General features: G+C 45.8%; 1 non-coding gene and 1 pseudogene across 1 annotated transcript; both read right to left on the bottom strand.

Annotated features, from left to right (window-relative positions):
* Nucleotides 1–5,183: 5,183 nt before the first annotated feature.
* Nucleotides 5,184–5,282, bottom strand: LOC142654566 (U2 spliceosomal RNA; annotated as a pseudogene).
* Nucleotides 5,283–10,583: 5,301 nt separating this feature from the next.
* LOC142654362 (U2 spliceosomal RNA) lies at nucleotides 10,584–10,774 on the bottom strand. The gene has a single exon (XR_012849016.1). It is a non-coding gene; the product is annotated as a U2 spliceosomal RNA (small nuclear RNA).
* Between the last annotated feature and the right edge of the window lie 9,072 nt (nucleotides 10,775–19,846).

The raw sequence follows: 19,846 nt of genomic DNA, 5'->3' as shown, positions 1-19,846 counted from the left end.
TCTCTAAGCAGGCTGTGGATCAGCCTGCGGCAGTCCTGGACGGACACACTCTCTCTCCGCAAAATCAGACGATTCCTGGCAAACCATATAGCGTCCTTAAAACAGTTCATAAGGCGCCAGGCCTCCTGGATTGCTCCATCCGTGTTATTCCCAGGAAATAGTCCATAAAGTACCGAGCGGTACGACAGTCTGTTCCTGGGAACTGAGTCCTTGAGTTCATGTTCCAAGGCTTTCAACAGACCCTGTGCAAAGGGGCACTGCCAGAAAGTGTGCAAAGATGTTTCCTCAGTGAAAAGGCACCTGGGGCAGTACCGGGTCTTGCACAGGTTGCGGGCATGCATGAATGACCTAAGAGGCAGTCCTCCCTGGATGGCCATCCATGAAATGTCCTTGTGCCCGTTGGTCAACCTGCCAGATGACACGTTAGTCCAAACAGTCTCCAACATGTCGGCATGAAGCCATGGTACAGACTCCAGTGAGTCCTTTGCTCTGATGTGCTTGGGGATCGTCTTAGGTTTCCACAAGTCGGGCTTAAGACCCTCCAGCTGATGCTCCCTCACAAACCGGATAACATCCCCGTAGAACCAGGGAGCGTGCCAGTTGTAAGGGAAGGAGCTGTCCCACTTGTCCCAGCCAAAAACTCGCCAGAGGGGAAGGAGGAAGTAGCGGGACATGGCCTTGCCCGCAGAGCCGTTTGCTGTCCTCGGAGTTCTACGAACACAGTCACATACAAAAGCGATCCGCAGCAGAGTGGGAATGTCGGGTATTCCCTTCCCACCTTTGCGGGGCTCCTTGTACATAACAGTCCGTTTTACTCTGTCCATTTTCGAGCCCCAGATGAAGCGAAACACAGTCCTGGTAATGGCCCTCGAGACCATGGCAAGAGGGGGCCATGCCTGTGCAGTGTATTGTAGCACAGGCAGGACTTTGTTACGCAGGACCATTGCTTTGCCCTCAATAGTGAGTTGTCTGAGGCTCCACAGTCCGATCCTTTGGTTGACTTTGGCCAAGCGTTCTTCCCACGACTTTAGGGCTGCACCTTCCTTACCAAACCAGAGTCCCAAAATTTTGATGAAGTCCGGCTTGATAGTAAACGGGAAGGAGGAAGGAGAAGGCAGGTACCATTTTCCGAAGAGCATGGCTTCTGACTTCCCGCAGTTGACTTTTGCCCCTGAAGCGCGTCCGAACTCCTCACAGGTCTGGACGAGTGCAGTCAGCGAGCTCTGGTCAGCGCAGAAGACGATCACATCGTCCATGTACAGCGAGCATTTGACCTCGAAGTGTCCTGGACCTGGTGCGGTGATCCCTCTGATCTCTCCATTCTGCCGGATAGCCTCTGCAAAGAGCTCTATAACACAAACAAAAAGGAGAGGTGAAAGAGGACAGCCTTGTCTAACCCCCGACAATACAGGAAAGGGGTCAGTCTTCCAGCCGTTCACCAGCACCGAGCTGTAAATATCACAATACATCAGGTTAACATACAAACAGAACAACCTGCCAAGCCGCAGCCTACGCAGAGCCTTACCCATGAATTCGTGAGAGGCCCAGTCAAAAGCCTTCTCCTGATCAAGACTGACCAGGGCCGCGTGTGTACGGCGGCTTTGCATGTAATGCACCGTGTCCCTCTCCAGGGCAAGACTGTCGGCCACCCTACGGCCAGGAATGCCGCAGGTTTGGTCCGATCCAATGATCTCTCCGATGACAACCTTCGGTCTGTTGGCCAATACTTTGGCGAGGATCTTGTAGTCCACGTTCAGGAGAGAGATGCAATGCCAGTTTTTCAGGTCACATCTCTCCCCTTTCCGCTTATACAAGATCGTGATCATGCCTTCTCTCAAGGACGGTGGCATTCTACCCTCCACCACCATCTCCTCATAGAGCTCCAGCAGGTCCGGACAGATCAAGTCCCCCAGCGCTACATAGAGCTCTGCTGGGAGACCATCACTGCCCAGGGTCCTGCCGGGGTCTGAAGGATTTAGCGGCAGAGAGCAGTTCCTCCACCGTCAGGGGTACATCCATAGCCTCCATACCTGCAGGATCAAGATGATTAGTGATACCTGACAGGAATTTATCGGCGACTTCGGGGTCAGTGGTTTTCGGGGAGTAGAGGCTTCAGTAGTAGTCTGTGACGACTCCCATCACCTCCTTCTTCCCAGAATGCATGTTTCCGGTCTCATCTCGGAGTTCCTTCAGGGGCGTGTGGCCGGCATGGAGTTTCCTGAAAAAGAACGAGTTACATTTCTCACCCTTCTCCAGGTTCTCCACCTTGGAACGAAAGACAATTCGCTTGGATTCCTCCTCAAAGTGCCTTTTCAGGCCCTTTTTAGCTTCCTCAAGCTCCTTCCTGACGTCCCAGCCACATTGAAGGAGGTCTTGCAGGGATCGCAGCTGACGCTGCATCTCCCTGAAGTCTCTCTTCCTCTCACACGCCTGTTGACAACTTTTTGCCTGAAAGAAACAACGAAATTCAACTTTAACATATTCCCACCAGTCACAGGTTTTGTCAAAGAAAACGTTATCATTCCTCCAAACAATATAGGCGTCTCTAAGTTCCGCCAGTACCTCCTCTCTTTCCAGCAGGGCACAATTCAGCTTCCAGGAGCCAGGGCCAGGAGGAAAACTGTGGCCGATGGCACCCTGGAAGAGAATGGCCCTGTGGTCAGAGAAGAAGCAGGGGACCATGGAGTGCCCATGCTGCTTGACTGCCCGGGAGGTGAACACAAAGTCAATCCGAGAACGAAGTGAGCCATCGGGTCGGCTCCATGAATAGTTCACAGAGCCGATCCCCATGGAGCCCACAACGTCCTGCAAGGATGCTTCGGTTACCATCTCGATAAGCAGTTTGGAACTGACATCCAGCTTGATTGAAGTGCTGGAACTTCGTCCATCCTCTTCGATGGGGCAGTTGAAGTCCCCGGCCATCACCACTGCCCTAGTGGTGGCGAGCTGGGTCCGCAGGGTCTGGAATAGTTCCAGGCGCTCAGCCTTCATAGGGGGAGCGTACACGTTGATGAGCCTAATCGGCTCTCCTGCCCAGGAACCGTCTACGACCAACAAGCGGCCGCAGACGAGCTCCTGGACAGAGTCAACAGTAAATACGCTTCCCCTAATCAGGATGGCAACCCCTGCAGACTTACAGTCGCCCCCACCAGACCAGTAGGACGGGCCATGGGTCTACTGCCTGGCCAGATGATGGTATGACCTGGAAGAGGGGAGAGTACATTCCTGCAGCATAAATACATCACTCGACTGCTTGGAAAGAAAAGTTAGCACCATCTGACATCTAGTCCTATCTCTAACACTCCTCACATTGAGGCTAAAGATGTTAAGTTTAGCAGCCATGGGGGAGAATAAAGAAGGTTAGTGCAAACGATACACCTTCGTTACTAATCCGGTCGGGCGGATCCTCCTCTCTGGAGCCTGGTGGGTCCGGAAGATCCAGCAGGCTCTCTGCAAAGTATTGTTCCAGGATTGAAGCCACCTGGATGTCTGTTGTGAAGTCGATGACCTCAGGTTCAGACACGAGTTCCTCCACCATCTGCTGTGCAAGGGAATCTTCGCAGATTTCCACAACTTTCCTCTTTGAGGAATCAGCAGCTGGGCTGTCCTTCACCTTTCTCTTCCTCTGGATCGCACCTGAGGAGACAAGAGTGGGAAAATCCTCCAGGGAGAGGACTCCAGCAGCTGGAGGGGAAGATGTTAGTGCTGCTGCAGCTGGGGAGAAGGGAGGCTGGGTTGGGAGACGTGCAGGTGACAGGACCACTGAGATGGGTGGGTAGGAGAAGGTGAGAGCCTCAGTGGGGGTGACAGGGGTTGGGGACGGGGGGTGGGGAGGTCCGGGCGAGGAAGGGTAGGGAGGATAGGGCGAGGGAGGGCCGGGAGAGGGGGGGAGGGACTGTCGTCTTCTTACCATCCTTCTTATTCCCGGTCTTCTGCGCCGCTGGAGCTCTGGCTGGGGCGGGGTTCCCTCTGGCCGGAGCTTTCGCCACTACAGTTGCCCAGGATCGATCCCTCTTCGGGCAGTCCTTGTAGGAGTGGGCTGCTTGTCCGCAGAGGTTGCACATTGTTTCGGGCAGTCTTTGGTCTCGTGTCCTGTTACCCGGCAGTTCTTGCAGGCGTCCTCCTTGCAGTCCTTCAGCGAATGAACCTTCTTGCTGCATCTCCTGCAGATCTGCGGCATGTCCGGGTAGTAGATGAGGCCGTAGGAGTTGTCCTGCGAGAATGACTGGGGCAGGTGCTGGAGGCCGTCTTCCGCGCTTGAATCCTTGTTGAGTCGGACGATTACCGACCACTTGCCAGTCCAGAAGCCGAGTCCGTTCAGGATGTGGGTGGGTTCCCTCACCACTGTGCAGAACCGCGTCAGGAGCGTGGTGATGTCTTTGCCGGGGGTGTGTGGGTTCCGCATTGAGACCGTCACCCGCCTTTCCTCTCTTTGGACAGGGCAGTTGCCCACAAAGCGAGAGAAAGGGGATTCAAGCCTCGCCGCTTTCACCATCTCCCAGGACCTTCTGCAGATGTTGATCGATGCGAAGGTCACGAAGAACATCCCGGTCATGAAGGCCTGGATGCTGATGGTCTCCGGCTTAGCGAAGCCCTGGCATCTTCTGGCAGAACACTTCATCCGTCATGTCCGGCACTCTCCCGTCCACCTCCTTCAGCTTCAGGGCCACCGTCTGCTTCATCCAGGGCTCCAGGGTTGGAGCAGCCTGGTTCGGCTTCCTGGTGGCCTGTTGGCTTGAGGAGGCTTCAGGAGGAGATGCCCTGGCCTGGGTCGGCTTACCTGGTCCATCAGCCTTCTCCTTCTGGGTGGCAGGGTTGCTGGTTGAGGCCATGGCTTCTTCCAGCTGTTCCTGTCGCTTGGGAAGGATCTTCGATAGCTCTTTTCCTGAAGGGGCGGAGCTATGCAAATCTTCTCCTTGCTGGCCGAGGTTCTTCCACGAAATTTCTTCCGCAGCGGTTCCTCGTCGACCTTTTTCTTCTGCGGCCGAGCTTCTTCGAAAATCCCCTTCAGCAGCGGCTCTTCTCCGAAGGTCTCTGTCGCAGTTTTCCTTCTTCTTCCCGGCAGCGATCTTCCGGAGCTTCTTCCTCGATGGCGATTTCTCCTCTTCTGGATCGTCGTCTTCGCTGGTTTTTCTCCGCAGTTCGTCGCCGGCTTCGTCTGGAACGCTCTTGGATCGCTAAGCTAGTGTTAATAGCCCCCAGTGGTTCTCCGAGCTATCTGCCCCTACAAGGACTGATAAGAACAGATACTACACTTGATCTTAGCCAAAAGGCCGAGAAGTCCGTCCAGATCAGAATTTTGCAGGTTTGCCTTGATTGTCGCATATAAATTGTAGCAAGCATTAAGACTGTTGAGAACTAAAGTAAAACGGTTACCTATAGGGTCCTTAAGGCATAGGATGTCGCTGCTGCTGACATTGAGGGTCTTGAAAAGGATGTCTTGCTCCAAATGCTTCAACGAAAACAGGTCTCTTTTATCCAAGGGTATATCGATACCGAAAGCGTTCTTGATCCGGATTTCCCCGATCTCGGCGTAGCGGAGCCTAGCTCCCATGATCGCTCGACTAATGATCACCCAGCCTAACCCCTAATAGCAATAGATGGCTTAAGCCACCGAGGTGGCGATGCCAAAAGGCCAAGGGCATGACATGCTGATCACCTAATGACACGGAATCGTGCCAAAAGGCCGAGAAGCGATAACCCGAAAGTGGCGTGCGTTGGCAGAGCCTGCCCAATACTGCTGTTCACCCCTTGCAGCGATTCAGCCTACTCCTAGGCAGCTCCATGGGGCCCTGCCGGCTCACACACTCACACAAGCAGCCAGGCGGGAGGTGAAAAAAGGCCCGAGAGGAAGCTACACATGCTTTGCTTCTTTTGCTTGCACCACAATGCAGTGCAGAAAGCGGAGGAATCGACATAAAAACGCCTTCCTGGCAACGCCCAAATGCCCTCCTGCCGTGCAGACAAACGCTAGCAGCAGCAGCAAGTGCATGCCCACAGCCACCCCTTCTCCCTTCATGCCTTCAATCACCTGCAATCCAGTGCTACCTGCTGAGCAGCATTGACCAACACTGCCTGGGCCCAGGCTTTTATGTCTGAGGACCCATTATGATGTCATAAAGCTTGCTCTGGCTTCTGAGGGCTCCACTATGACACGCACAAAGTTCCGTCTGAACCTTATATTAGACATTGCTGCTCAGTCAGTCACTCAGTGTTGCCTAAGAGAGCAACACTGCAACATGTTCCCCCAGTGTTGTCTCAACAGCTAGCTAGCTGCCTCCAGGAGGCCCCAAGAGGGAGACAGGGGACTGCAAAACTGCAAATAAGCATCCAACAACTTTACAGACACCTTCTTGTCCTTCCTCCTACAACCTCCATCCTTGCACAGTTTACTGAATGTACGGAGGAAAATATGGATCTGTATTGGCGCTGCTGAGTGGTGAAGACAGGATGAATCCAGAAGTCGGGTGATAGTAAAATATTGGTATTTATTGCTATGCAACGCGTTTCAACGCCGAACTGGCGTTTTCATCAGGCATGGGGAACACAGAAAAAAAGGGGACATGTATATATACACACAGAAGGGGTCATCTGATTGGAGCCCATTCAGACTGGGCAAAAAAACCGCCAAAAACTCAAGGAGGTCAGAGTTCAAACGGTGCAATCAATTCTAATGACATTTCATAGTAATTACACAGTAAAACACATTAAGAACCATAGGAAAGGTAAAAGGTGAGTTGTCACTGTAGGGAACTCTCAGTTTATTCATAAATAAAAGATGTGTGTAAAATATCGGGTGATAAAAACATTATATGTGAGGGACGGCAATGTTTTGTTGTTGCATGGTAAACTGATAATATCAGAAGGGAAATAAATGGTGAGCAAGTACTGCATGTTTTGTTTTAGGTGGTTTGTTTATTTATTTATTTCTTTTATTTCAATCGTGGGACGTTTGTATAACTAGGATATGAGAAGTTACGTGTGCGGATTGGGTTTGTTACCGGTTGTCAAGGAGACCACCTACGCTACGGTGGCCGATGCGGTCCAAAGCGAGATGGAACGCACGGTGAACCGCAAACGCCAGAGAAAGCCGGTCTATGCAGCAAGAACAGTAGGACAGGAGAGGAGAATGTGTTGCCGAGAAGGGATAGGTAGATAATGAAACATAATGTGAGTAAAGAAATCTAATGCTTTCAATGACACAGTGTAACGGTAGTTTGTTTCAATGTTTGTTTTAATCATTAGAATTGGTTTGCGTCTCTTGGGACAAATGGAAGGTTAGGGGGGGGGTGTGAAGTTGGCATAGATGAGTGCTATGGGCACCCGTTTTGCACCCTCCTACGCCAATCTCTACATGGGATCCTTCGAAAAAATACACATAAACGGTGAACACCCCTATAAAAACAACATATTGCTTTACAAACGGTACATTGACGACCTGTTTATAGTATGGAAAGGTACTGAAGAGGAAGCCGCTCGCTTCATGGGAACCCTAAACAATAATAACTACGACCTATCATTCACTTACATCTTTTCCCCCACCTCCATAGATTTTCTGGATCTCACCATCAAGTACGACAATGACATCAACAAATTCACGACAAGTACACACTTTAAACTAGTAGACGTCAATAGTTATATCGATTTCAGAAGCGCCCACCACCGCCCCTGGCTCAAAAACATCCCTTTTGGCCAATTTAGGAGAATTAGGAAGAACTGCAGCACAGATACGGATTTCAACAAAGAATGCGCAATCCTAGAAAAAAGATTCAAAGACAAATATTTTCCAATAAATCTTATAAAAGGTGCTAAATCCAAAGCCTCTGAACTCACACAAAATTCCTGTCTAAATCCCCCTACGGTGAAACCCAAGTCTGGCCCTAGTAACTCCAAAATCAACTTCATCACCACCTACAATAGAGGCAACAAAATGATCAGAAACATTCTCTCCAAACATTGGCACATCCTAAAAAATGACCCGCACTTAAAAGACACACTATCAGACAAACCTAATATTACATTCAGACGCTCCCTAACCCTCAAAAATATACTTGCTCCAAGCAGAACAAAGAAACATCTGACAACACATACAAACTTTCTTTCTAACCTCAAAGGCTCCTTCAAATGTGGACATTCACGCTGCCTTTGCTGTAACTCCATAAGCCACAAAAAATACAACTACACTTCCACTGTCACCAACGAGACATTCACAATTCAAACACTCCTTAACTGCGGCAGCTCATATGTCATTTACCTCTTAGAATGCCCGTGCCAACTACAGTATATTGGTAGAACCACCCAATGCCTAAGAACCCGAGTCAATAATCACCGTTTCAATATTAACACTGGGTACCTCAAACATAGTGTATCTCGTCATTTTTCTCAGACACACGAATGCCAGGCCAATAAAATTACAGTAACACCCATTGAACACATTCACCCCGACGTCCCAAACAGATTTAACAAATTAAAACAAAGAGAAAATTTCTGGATTTTTAAAATGAACACACTACACCCATTTGGTCTAAACGACATCACAGAGTCATCTTTAGACTAATTCTCAAACATCCCTCAGACAAACCTCGGGATACCTTGGATCTCTCCAAAAATACAGTACAGTACAACGATCCAAATATGTAACTACGAGACCCGGCTGACACAATTTGTTGCCGTATTTTCCCACCAACAGCCACCACCCCCACATTTCCCCCCCCCCTTCCCCCCCCCCTTTTTGCATTTGCGTTTTCATGTCCTAAACCGCAATGTCCCAATTTTTGCTGTTAGGGCTTCTTCCCCTCGCAGCAACCATAAGAGTTAATATTAATATTAATACAATATATACGTTATGCATTGTCCATCCAGGCAAGAAACCACCCTTTTAGACATTGCCCCCAATAACACTCATCTATGCCAACTTCACACCCCCCCCCTAACCTTCCATTTGTCCCAAGAGACGCAAACCAATTCTAATGATTAAAACAAACATTGAAACAAACTACCGTTACACTGTGTCATTGAAAGCATTAGATTTCTTTACTCACATTATGTTTCATTATCTACCTATCCCTTCTCGGCAACACATTCTCCTCTCCTGTCCTACTGTTCTTGCTGCATAGACCGGCTTTCTCTGGCGTTTGCGGTTCACCGTGCGTTCCATCTCGCTTTGGACCGCATCGGCCACCGTAGCGTCGGTGGTCTCCTTGACAACCGGTAACAAACCCAATCCGCACACGTAACTTCTCATATCCTAGTTATACAAACGTCCCACGATTGAAATAAAAGAAATAAATAAATAAACAAACCACCTAAAACAAAACATGCAGTACTTGCTCACCATTTATTTCCCTTCTGATATTATCAGTTTACCATGCAACAACAAAACATTGCCGTCCCTCACATATAATGTTTTTATCACCCGATATTTTACACACATCTTTTATTTATGAATAAACTGAGAGTTCCCTACAGTGACAACTCACCTTTTACCTTTCCTATGGTTCTTAATGTGTTTTACTGTGTAATTACTATGAAATGTCATTAGAATTGATTGCACCGTTTGAACTCTGACCTCCTTGAGTTTTTGGCGGTTTTTTTGCCCAGTCTGAATGGGCTCCAATCAGATGACCCCTTCTGTGTGTATATATACATGTCCCCTTTTTTTCTGTGTTCCCCATGCCTGATGAAAACGCCAGTTCGGCGTTGAAACGCGTTGCATAGCAATAAATACCAATATTTTACTATCACCCGACTTCTGGATTCATCCTGTCTTCACCACTCAGCAGCGCCAATACAGATCCATATTTTCCTCCGTACATTCAGTATACCCAAGCGGTCACCTCGGTAACCGGCCCGGATCTGGCAGCAGCTATCTCGTGGACCCCTTCAAATTCAACTCTCATAACCTCACGGTGAGCATTTATTATCCTCCTTTTTTCTCACCTCCACCTTCTTTGATCCACACCAAGTGGCGCCGTGGTTTTTTGCCTTTTTATCTCCTTGCACAGTTTGTTATTTTTCCATGTAACATAGTAACAAATCCAAATTGGTGGTGTCTTTGTAGGCAAGGGTTTGTTGCAACTTCAATTCTTATTTCTTTGAAATGTAGGGAGGAGAGCTCATTCCATCACATCAATCTAGTGCACACAGGTAGGTCCATTGTGGCGGCTGATTTAATGGCTGCTTGCTGTTCCCCTACTCCACTATTCCACTATTTGACTGTGCTGCTGGCTGCATCAATCAGTGGTTGTGGGCTGGTTGACAGACAGACTGGCTCAGGTGCAGCTCTTTCACTTACCTAGGAAGAGGGAGGGAGAGAGGAAAAGGGAAGGTGAATGAGCTGTTCCAAATGCAAATGCTGGAAACACAGAAACACAGACACAACACAAGAGGTGGCAGGCAATCTATTAATTAATTGCATTTAATAATGAGGTCATTATCACACATTACACAACCTGCATTGTATAAAGGCATTGTACAACAGGCGTTCAAATAATGGGATTAAAGGAGAGATCCAATCAGCAAGAAAAAAACAATGGCTAAAGTCAAAAGCACTTTTCACATCTGATTTTAGTAAACCTATAAGGAAAGGGTGCACCGGTTCTGGAGATACTGCAATACCAGGTCAATGCGTAGAGTGGAGAGAGCAAGCTCTATTTCCATCTCCCTGTTCTAAAAGTCCATTTAATATATGGTCCCCAGATAGGGGACGTATCAGATATTAAACTGATAAGAACAGATAAGGTTTCAACAAAGTTTTTTATTGGCAAAATAATATATTTTACAGGCTTTTTTTAAAATTGAAACCACAAGATAAAATCAATGGCATAGTACATGGATATTCATACATTTAAATGAATAAGAAAAGTAATAATAACAAGACCAGTAATACAGATGTTATAATAAAAGTACAGAACAAGAGCAGGATAAAATTTATACAGGGCATAAAGGACATAACAGAATAAACCATTTTTATTTACCATGTTATGGTATTCCACATTTGCAAACACCACATGGATGTTGCTTCTTTTACCCCTAGCTGCTTTTTGTCCCTAAGATAATAAATATACATTTCACTTAGGACATATTTGACACAATTTTTAACGTCAATAAAATCATGTTTAAAAAGCAGAATGTTCCTAACCTTCCAGATGGCATTCTTAAAACAGTTTAAAATGATCCAACAGACCATTTGCTGTTTAAACTTGGGCAGTTAAAAAGACCATAAAACACATATTCAAAATTAAGATCTTTAAGACTGCAGGCCCATTTCAGCAATGGGCCTACCTTCCTCCAAACCTCCTGTGCATATGGGTAGTTCCAAAACAGGTGCATTACCGTCTCGTCGTCAGCACACCTGTCTCTCGGGCACTTGGCTCTTGCCACCAGTCCTCGCCTATGCTGGAATTCACGGGTAGGGAGGCACTGGTGAACGATTGCCCAGGCAAGGTCCTTGTGCACATTTGGCATAAGTTTTCCGAAAACGTTTCGCCACACCACCTTGGACCTTGCCTGTAAGAAATTTGAAACTGCCAGTGTATCTTCCTGCCGCCTACAGGAGAGTGACACTTTTTTCTGGTCCCCCAATATGTCTTGGAGACCTAGGAGCCTGACATTTTTTCGAGCACCACATATTGTTTTGGGGGACACAGAAGCACAGGAGAATTCAAAGGGACACGAAACCATAGTTTAAAAACCATGCCCGTAGCGTACTTTAAAAAGTAGCTAAAAATACCATCAGAATTATACATTTTAAAACAGAAACATAAGTATTTAATGTAAAAGAAGTTAAAAAGGTTAGGAACATCTCTCCCGCCATTGTCCTTACATCTGTACATAAAATCACGTTTTAGTTTTTCCATTTTGGAAACCCATAAAAACATAAAACAGATCCTGGTCACTTTTTTGATATATAAAATTGTTGGAGGAAAAACCATAGCTACATAGAGCATTATAGGTAATAAAACAGATTTAATTATTAAAACTTTTCCCTCCATGTTGAGATTTCTCAAATTCCACATTAAAACCTTTTTTTCCATTTTGGCAATTACTGAATTCCAATTGGGTCTCCCATCATTTTCTTGATTAAAAACAATTCCTAAAATTTTTATCTGATCCTGCTGCATGTTAACTCCTGGTGTCACAGAGGAATCCCATGCACCAGTATAAAAACAGTCACACTTATCAACATTTAATTTAAAACCAGAGGCTTCACAAAAAAAGCCGGTGTTCCTCAATGCCCTTCTCATAGAAGCGGCGTCTGGGCATAGGACGGTGGCGTCATCCATATAGCCTAGGATTTTTACTTGGTTCCCCCTTCCTCCAGGTATAGGCACGCCTCTGATGACTTTATCATCTCTTATTAGGGCGAACAGAGGTTCTATGGCACAAATAAAAAGGAGCGGAGACAATGGGCACCCCTGTTTCACCCCTGATAAAAGAGGAACACCTTTAGTTAAAAATCCGTTGATAGAAATTTGGCTAAATACGTGTTAAAATAATTTCAGGAACAGCCATCTTTTTATGAACCATAAAAAGATATTCATGGGAAACCCGGTCAAAAGCCTTCTCGAAATCTAAGGATAAAATAGCAAGGCTTTGACCCCTTTCTTTAAAATACCAAATGATGTCACGTAAAATATTCAGGGACTCAGTAATTGACCTCCCAGGTACCCCACATACCTGGTTTGGATTAATTAATTTATGAATAAAAGGTTTAAAACGGATTGTTATTAGTTTAGCTAAAATTTTACAATCAACGTTTAAAAGAGTAATAGGACGCCAGTTCTTTAACTGGTTCTTCTCACCTTTTTTAAAAATTAAGGACACAATCCCCCTCCTCCAGGAAGGGGGCAGCTCTTCAGTAATAAAAACTTCCTTATACAATAAAAACATGTCATTCTTTAAAATTTCCCAAAAAGCATGATAAAATTCGATGGGCAGACCATCTTCCCCAGGAGCTTTCCCATTAGAAAAACTTTTAAAAGCAAATAAAAGTTCCTCCAAAGTAATATTACGGGATAAAACTTCCTGATCTAAAATATCTAGCTTGACATCAAGGGAATTAAGAACATGTTCTAAAAAGGAAGGATCAATATTTTTCTTATTAAAAAGAGATTGGTAGAAATTAAAAGCAGAATTTAAAATGCCGACCATAGGGGTTTCTCCTTCAAGGTTTAAAATGACATCTCGCTTATCCATTACCTTTTTGAAAAAGAATCGGGAACACTTCTCGCCATCCTCGAGGTGCTTTACATGTGAATTAAAAATTATTCGTTTCCCTTTCTCTTCTATGGCATGTTTTATTTCAGCTTTAAGATTTAAGATATCATCATCAACATCCATACCAATCTCCTTCAATTTAAAAAGTACATGTAAACGTTTATTAAGAACATAAAACCATTGTTTTTTCTCTTTTGCTTTCTTCTTACCTGCTCGAATAAAAAAAGCTCTGATTTTGGGTTTAATGCCCTCCCACCAGTGTAGCATAGGCTGACTGGGCGCTCTATGGGACTCCCAACACTGGTAGGTCCGCACAAACTCCTCTTTAATGATGGGGTCCTCCAGGAGCGTGGTGTTTAGTCTCCAGGGACACCTACAAGCTTTTTGCTCCCCCTCTAGCTCCAGGCGCACCGAAAGGAGCTTGTGATCAGATAAAATATTTGTTAAAAGCAAACATTTTTTGGGAATAAATCTATTAGAAGTGAAAATAAAATCAATTCTGGAGCTCACTCTTCCATTGGACCAGGTGGGGCCTGGGTCCGCAGGCAAGAGTACCCTCCAGCAATCCTTCAATTTATAATCACCAATAAAATTCTTGAGCAGGTAAGAAATACGGTCAATTTTTCGATTAAAATCCCCACCCTGCCGGTGTTTTCCATCTCGTACACAGTTAAAATCACCATCCACCAGCAGGGGGGTAAACCCAACACAAAACAATGGTAAAATCTCTAATAGTTCTGCCCTGTTTGGTAGGAGGGGCATAAACGTTTAAAACACAAATTAAAATTCCAATAAAAAGCAAAGGTATTAAAATAGTTCTGCCGTGCATGATTTCAGTCACTGTTTGGATGGAGATAAAATGACCTCGGCAGAGCAATCCAACCCCCGCAGAGCGACAGTCATTTCCACCAGACCAAACTGAGGGGCCTAGTTTCCAGTCCATCTTTAAATCTTTATATTCCAAGTCATTAGGGATTCCACATTCCTGAAGCAGGCAAAGGTCAAAGTCCACAGTCTCTAAAAATGAAAATAAAGCAGTCCTGCGAACAGGGCTCTTTAGGGACCTCACATTTAGTGAGGCGACTTTTATAGGAACCAACATAGTCTCAGTTGAGGTCAAAGTCCGAACCAGAAGAGTCGTACTCGGAGATCAGCTGCGAATCTGGACCCCCTTTTTGAGGTGTCAATAAATCTTTAATGCTGGTAGGGTCAGAGCCAGATACGTGGGCGGCTCCAACCCCCACACTGCTCTCAGCCGAACTCCGGTAGGCAGCTTTCCTCCATACTCCGGACTCCTCTTCCTCTCGCTGTCTCTTCGCAGAATGGCTCCTATCCATCTCCTCGAAGTCACTCTCACCCATCTCTGGCCCCTGGCTGAAGATATCGCTGATGTCTTTACTGGGCAGCTGCACAGGGGCCTGTGAAGTCCCATCACTTTTGGCAACCTTTGCCTGCTTACGGGGAGCCTTCATCGCAAGCCCCTCCACAACCGCAGTGGAGGAACTTTGCTACGGCCCCCCCGTTGACCGGTAATGGTCAAAACGAGGCTCCAATCCAGCATGTTTTTGGGTTTTCTTAATGGAGCCCTCGTTTGACACAGAGTGTCTCCGCTCCATACCCAGGTCCTACTGCAGAACCTACGGAAGCACGACGCCTGTCGCTAACCACTGCCTCAACAGGGTTCAGTGCAGGCGAAGCAGAGGACCTTTTTGCAGAGGTGCCGGTCAACTTATGTCCAGCAGAGTCAGAATTCCTCCTGCTCTGCCTGGACCTGGTGGAATCCCTGTGACCGTCCCTCAAGGCTGACATCGGTGGGCCCCCCGATGGAGCTGTGAAGGACTTTGGCCTGGACCCCTCAGTCGTCAATGCTCGTTTTTGGGCATTACCAGCAGCGTCTGCACATGTTGCAAACTGCCGCTCTGGCCCTGGTCTGGGTGGCCCAGATTTCGCTCTGCGGGGGCAGTTTTTAAAAGCATGCCCAGTCATGCCGCACAGATTGCACAACACCTCGGAACTGCATTTTGGCGCCACGTGTCCAACCTGGCCACACCTATTACACTGCACCACATGGGGCCGGTCACAATGCTCTCTGGTGTGGCCATATCTCAAGCAGTTCCGGCAGGCTATTGGCATCTGGGGGTAAAATAAGAATCCTCGATTCTTCCCAATAGCAAAGTTCTGGGGTGGGTGATGAAAGCCTCCAATGCCATTGGGATCCTGGCGGAACTTCACCCAATTTTTCCTTTTCCCATTCCAAAAGCTCTGGGTGTTCAATATTTTGTGTGAGAAGCGGACCTCCCTGCAGTAACGACTGAGGAAGGTTTCAATGTCACACTCTGAGACAAATGGACTGAACATGCACATCACCAGCGGGACCACTTCCTCCCTGTAGAGGAATAAAATGTTCAGTCCATTTAGCCGCTCCTCACTCTGGTCCGCATCAGACAGTCTCTTGTGCATATTCTCGCAGCATGGCGCGGCCGTAAAGGTTATGGTGTACCGACCGCGGCATTCCTGGTCGTTGAGACACAGGATGTCCGCCCGCTTGAGCCCCAGGAAGTCCAGCAGAATCACCTCCACAATGAAGCGGAGGTTCTTCCGCTCACGATTGCCTTCTTCCACCTCGATGCGGACGGACTGGCGCAACCGGGTGTCCCCGGATGCGAAACCGAATGTAAATGTAATTTTCAGCGCCCGGGGGCTAAGCCTGTCGCTTAAAGCAGCAAGGACTCTGATCCCACTATTAAGTGGAACCGTCACCCAAGGCCAAGTATTAGGGTACCCCAGACGCCTACGATGCCCGACAAAACGCCCTTGGAAAGCTCGTAAATTAACACATCAAGGCCGGTTGACCTTTTGGAAAAGGCGCGATCGCCACTCGTTGTCCGGGGGCTACACCTACTCCCCAAATAGCAGCAAGGGGGTGAAGTCTCTCTGTTAAAAGAGACGATCCCCCAAGGCCAAGGAGCAGGGTACCCCGGACACCTCCCAACAAGACCAGATGTAGAAATAAAGGTTTCAACAAAATTTTATTGACAAATATTCATATACATAGAATGCAATTTTTACAGAATAATTCAGTAATAAAATACTGGTTAAGATAATTTTTGTTAAATAAAATTCCGTAATAATAAATTTGTTTATACATTCAATTAAAAAATATATTTTTGTTCAATAAGATTCAGTAATAGAACGTTTTTAATACATTTCATTAAAAACCTTTTTATAAAATAAAATTCTGTAATAAAATTTTTATTTTTAATACATTTTATTAAAACGATAAAGGCAATATATTTTCAACAAGAAGAAGGTTTCTTTAAAAGTATGACAATGGCAGGATAAAACATCATAAAACAAGCAATAAAATCACAATTATAAATACATGGATAATTTACATAGTAATTGTGTTCCATAGAGACAGACACCACATGGATGCCGCCTCTTTTGCTCCTAGATGTTTTTTGTCTCTTAGATAATATACATACAGTGAAGGAAATAAGTATTTGATCCCTTGCTGATTTTGTAAGTTTGCCCACTGTCAAAGACATGAACAGTCTAGAATTTTTAGGCTAGGTTAATTTTACCAGTGAGAGATAGATTATATTAAAAAAAAAAGAAGAAAATCACAGTCAAAATTATATATATTTATTTGCATTGTGCACAGGGAAATAAGTATTTGATCCCTTTGGCAAACAAGACTTAATACTTGGTGGCAAAACCCTTGTTGGCAAGCACAGCAGTCAGACGTTTTTAGTAGTTGATGATGAGGTTTGCACACATGTTAGATGGAATTTTGGCCCACTCCTCTTTGCAGATCATCTGTAAATCATTAAGATTTCGAGGCTGTCGCTTGGCAACTCGGATCTTCAGCTCCCTCCATAAGTTTTCGATGGGATTAAGGTCTGGAGACTGGCTAGGCCACTCCATGACCTTAATGTGCTTCTTTTTGAGCCACTCCTTTGTTGCCTTGGCTGAATGTTTCGGGTCATTGTCGTGCTGGAAGACCCAGCCACGAGCCATTTTTAATGTCCTGGTGGAGGGAAGGAGGTGGTCACTCAGGATTTGACGGTACATGGATCCATCCATTCTCCCATTGATGCGGTGAAGTAGTCCTGTGCCCTTAGCAGAGAAACACCCCCAAAACATAATGTTTCCACCTCCATGCTTGACAGTGGGGATGGTGTTCTTTGGGTCATAGGCAGCATTTCTCTTCCTCAAAAAACGGCGAGTTGAGTTAATGCCAAAGAGCTCAATTTTAGTCTCATCTGACCACAGCACCTTCTCCCAATCACTCTCAGAATCATCCAGATGTTCATTTGCAAACTTCAGACGGGCCTGTACATGTGCCTTCTTGAGCATGGGGACCTTGCGGGCACTGCAGGATTTTAATCCATTACGGCGTAATGTGTTACCAATGGTTTTCTTGGTGACTGTGGTCCCAGCTGCCTTGAGATCATTAACAAGTTCGTCCCGTTAGTTTTCGGCTGAGCTCTCACCTTCCTCAGGATCAAGGATACCCCACGAGGTGAGATTTTGCATGGAGCCCCAGATCGATGTCGATTGACCATTTTCTTACTATTGCACCAACAGTTGTCTCCTTCTCACCCAGCGTCTTACTTATGGTTTTGTAGCCCATTCCAGCCTTGTGCAGGTCTATGATCTTGTCCCTGACATCCTTAGAAAGCTCTTTGGTCTTGCCCATGTTGTAGAGGTTAGAGTCAGACTGATTAATTGAGTCTGTGGACAGGAGTCTTTTATACTGGTGACCATTTAAGACAGTTGTCTTTAATGCAGGCACCAAGTTGATTTGGAGCGTGTAACTGGTCTGGAGGAGGCTGAACTCTTAATGGTTGGTAGGGGATCAAATACTTATTTCCCTGTGCACAATGCAAATGAATATATATAATTTTGATTATGTGATTTTCTATTTTTTTTTTATATATATAATCTATCTCTCACTGGTAAAATTAACCTAGCCTAAAAATTCTAGACTGTTCATGACTTTGACAGTGGGCAAACTTACAAAATCAGCAAGGGATCAAATACTTATTTCCTCCACTGTATAGTTCACTCAACGCAAACTTGACACAATCTTTAATGTCAATAAAATCACGTTTAAAAAGAAAAATGTTCCTAACCTTCCAGATGGCATTTTTAAAACAATTAATAATCATCCAGCAGATCATCTGCTGTCTGAATGATGGGCAGGTAAAAAGGCCATAAAAAACGTACTCGTATTTAAAATCGTTAAGACCGCAGATCCACTTTAATAAAAGGCCTGCCTTCCTCCAAATCTCCTGTGCATAGTGGCAGTTCCAGAATAAGTGCATTACCGTCTCATCACTTCTGCACATATCTCTCGGGCACTTGGCTCTCGCCACCAGTCCTTGCCTGTGTTGGAACTCACGTGTAGGGAGGCACTGGTGCACGATCGCCCAGGCAAGGTCCTTATCCCCTTCCCGCTCCTTGACGTACTATTACGTCATGGCATCTGTATCGTTCGCGCTCCATGCCGTAATAGTACGTCTTGGGAGTAACGGCCGTTTCGGCCGTCCTCCCGACACATACAGGAGCTGTGACGCTGCTGTCTTGTTCAGCAGCTGTCACAGCTCCTACAGCGGGGATCGATCGCTGTGTCCCCGCTGATTAACCCTTTAAAAGCCGCGTTCTATAGAGATCGCGGCTTTTTAGGGGTTAAGCTGCCATCGCCGGCCTGCTGCGCGATAGCGGCCAGCGATGGTGACTATGGCAACCGGACACCAAACAATGGCGTCCGGCTATGCCATAGACGGAAGCCTAGTGGGTCCTGACAACGTCAGGACCCACTATGCTTGCTGTCAGTGAGTAGCTGACAGTTCTAATACACTGCACTACGCATGTAGTGCAGTGTATTAGAATAGCGATCAGAGCCTCCTGCCCTCATGTCCCCTAGTGGGACAAAGTAATAAAGTAAAAAAAAAGTTAAAAAAAGATGTGTAAAAATAAGAAAATAAAAGATTTAAAAGTAATAAAAGTAAAAATCCCCCCTTTTCCCTTATCAGTCTTTTATTATTAATAAAAATATATAAACAAACAAATAAACTAAACATAATTGGTATCGCCGCGTCCGTAACGGCCTGAACTACAAAATTATTTCATTATTTATCCCGCACGGTGAATGCCGTAAAATAAAATAATAATAAACCGAACCACAATCACAATTCTTTGGTCACTTCACCTCCCAAAAAATGGAATAAAAAGAGATCAAAAAGTCGCATGTACCTAAAAATGGTACTGATCGAAACTACAGTTCGTTACGCAAAAAATAAGTCCTCGCACGGCTTTATTGATTGAAAAATAAAAACGTTCTGGCTCTTAGAATAAGGTAACACAAAAAGTGAATGATTGTTTACAAAACGTATTTTATTGTGCAAACGCCATAAGACATAAAAAAAAACTATAAACATAGGGTATCGCCGTAATCGTATCGCCCCGCAGAATAAAGTGAATATGTCATTTATAGCGCACGGTGAACGCTGTAAAAAAAAAACGAAAAAAAAAACAATAGTACAATTGCTGTTTTTTAGTCACAACGCCACCTAAAAATAGAATAAAAACTGATCAAAAAGCTGCATGCACCCCAAGAAAA

The sequence above is a fragment of the Rhinoderma darwinii genome, chromosome 5 (genome assembly GCF_050947455.1).
Source record: "Rhinoderma darwinii isolate aRhiDar2 chromosome 5, aRhiDar2.hap1, whole genome shotgun sequence".
In the NCBI taxonomy this organism is placed as follows: Eukaryota; Metazoa; Chordata; class Amphibia; order Anura; family Rhinodermatidae; genus Rhinoderma; species Rhinoderma darwinii.
This window is presented reverse-complemented; position numbering and strand designations above follow the sequence as displayed.